The 2,454-nt window shown below is 36.4% G+C and overlaps 1 long non-coding RNA gene across 1 annotated transcript; it reads right to left on the reverse strand.

The window, feature by feature from the left end:
* Positions 1 to 392: 392 nt before the first annotated feature.
* Positions 393 to 2,191, reverse strand: LOC148924289 (uncharacterized). Its single transcript, XR_016130176.1, has 4 exons — positions 2,068 to 2,191; positions 1,905 to 1,997; positions 1,185 to 1,308; positions 393 to 1,094 (listed from the first exon to the last, which is right to left on the reverse strand). It is a non-coding gene; the product is annotated as an uncharacterized LOC148924289 (long non-coding RNA).
* Between the last annotated feature and the right edge of the window lie 263 nt (positions 2,192 to 2,454).

Here is a 2,454-nt window from a genome sequence, read left to right on the forward strand (position 1 = left end):
AGTGAGTGTTGGGTTTCAATCAGACAGGGTATTTTGAGGACTTTCCATTTTGTTATAAAGAAGAAACCTCAAATTTTACATTAATCGGATTCGCTCGTCTATTTCTTACAAAAAAAAAAAAAGCTTTTAACGATAGTCAATCATACAAGTATAATGATTACCAAATTAGAAAAGATAATGGGAGAAAAAAGACAAATGAATTGAAGATTTTCTTCATTTATTTTGTCCTAACTCTATGTGATAATACTTATGATTGACTGACAATCAATGAATATATGATCTATTGGTATGTGGGAATCTAGAGACAATCCACATATTAGATCAGAGTCGTAACACTATAGTCAATATCTCGAATAAATCTAGGAATGAGGCTTTTTAAGGGTCTAAGAAACTATATAAAACTGTATGCTTTTAATTGACAACGTTAAAGCTTTGCAATCTATTTTCTCAATTAGTTGGGATCTATATAACTTGCCCTAGTGACTATATAATCAAGATTGGATGATTAAACTGATAAGTGATACACTTAGGGCGCGATTGGTAGCAATCTTGGACTTTTACTCATTTCCCAGTTAACATGATTTACAACAATTTTAGATTATTAATGTTGGCTTTAATGATGTTTGGTACAAACCTTTTTTAGATTAATCCATCGTTTGGTAGGCCAAAGTCAATTTACTGGAATGTCATACTAACCATTGTGATGTCATTTATGTCCTTTCTTTTTTAAGTTATCTGACTCCCTTGCCCTCCATCGTCTTTGTGTCTCTGCTCATTTGGCGCGGACTATTTGGCCACTTCGCGCCATCTTCTCCTCAATGCATCCATATAAGCAGGTGCAACATGGTTTCCTCTCAACTCAGACCCCCTCTCCCCCCCCCCCCCCCGGAATCCATACTCCTGTAATTTACTGAGCAATATTGGGCTGCATTGAGTTTCCCTGCTGTGGCTGTAGGATCATCGGGCCACTATCAGCTGCGTGGGAGACGGAAGGTGCAAGTTCAACATCAGCCTCTTCAATAGGTGTCATATGAATCAAGGGAGTGCTGCGATCATCAACAATTGGTCCGGGCGCATTCACTGGCAGACGAGGACTAGACAAAGATAACAAACATGGTTACTTACTTAACTTCAAATAGAAACAGAGAAAACACCATACATTCTACCATGAGTAAGCATCTTACTTGGGAGGAATGGCTGATGGCCGAGGTTAAGTTGCTTCGATCACTCCCCTCTCCTTTGATTCTGAAACTCGATCTCTGTGCTTTCTTCCCCAGAGACCACTTTCCACTCCCTATTCACTTCAAACTGCAACACCACAAGAGATGCGGTGATCAGATATTCATTCAAACCATGTATATGTATATAGATCAATTTCATCTGTTATTCTTCTCATTCAATAAACACATGAAGTTGCATTGCAATAATTGTCAAGAATTCAATGATTTTCCACTCAGATTTCACCAAATTTTGTTATTAATTTTGGAAATCAACTCAACGAAATCTCAATAAACTTTCTCTAACGTTTTTCTTTATGCATATCTCGTTCTATTTTACCATATCTTGATCAATTTCAAATCTTTAAACATACAAAAAGTAAAATAACATCGAATTGTAATAATTGTTTATTTGCGTCTTCTTCAATTGTAAAATCAAAATTAATCCACCATCGATTACTGAAACACAGATTGCGAAGGAGATGAAGATCCTGATGAATCTTTAAAACTCACACAGAGAATGTAATCGCATCGAGAAAATCACATCAGATCGCAAGAGCAAACTACCAAATTACTTGTATTCAGTCAATTTTGAAGAATCATTCAGCGTCGGACTCATGTATTACTGTTTAAAGCCCAGATCTCAAAATTCAACGACACAAATTAGCGATTTATGTTACGGCATACCTGTGGGTTTCGGCGTACCTGAGGGTTGTCGGATTGGTCGATAATTCGCCGTCAAACACTTGCAAGGTCCGCCTCTGCTGTTCAGATCTTCAACTGTAAAAGAGGGTAATTTGGGGATAAATTGCATAAACCACAAATCGATGAATCGAGGAAAACGTAATACCTCAAAATTTCTGGGATAGTGGATTGCAAGGGTCGCCTGATATCGACGGCCTCTACCAAGCAGTTGATAAGGTGATACAGCTCCGCACATTATGGGCTTTTATGTGTGTGTATGGGGCTTTTAGTAGCTACCAATCATGCCCGAAAGTAGTAAAATAAGTAAATATTTATGGAATTCTCTTTTTTTGTCTAATTTTTTATTACTCTCCCCATCCCATAATAGATATCATATTTAGTATGTCCCAAAAAAAATGTCACATTTTTTTAAAAATTATTATTTCTGAAATTAATATAAATATACTATTTTCTCTGTTCACTTAACATATAGAACAACGTCTCTTAAATTCTCATGCCATTAGTCAAGTGTGATATCTATTATAGAATGGAG

Source organism: Salvia hispanica, chromosome 5 (assembly GCF_029641045.1).
Source record: "Salvia hispanica isolate PSC_SH4W2 chromosome 5, Shi_PSC_v1, whole genome shotgun sequence".
NCBI lineage: Eukaryota > Viridiplantae > Streptophyta > Magnoliopsida > Lamiales > Lamiaceae > Salvia > Salvia hispanica.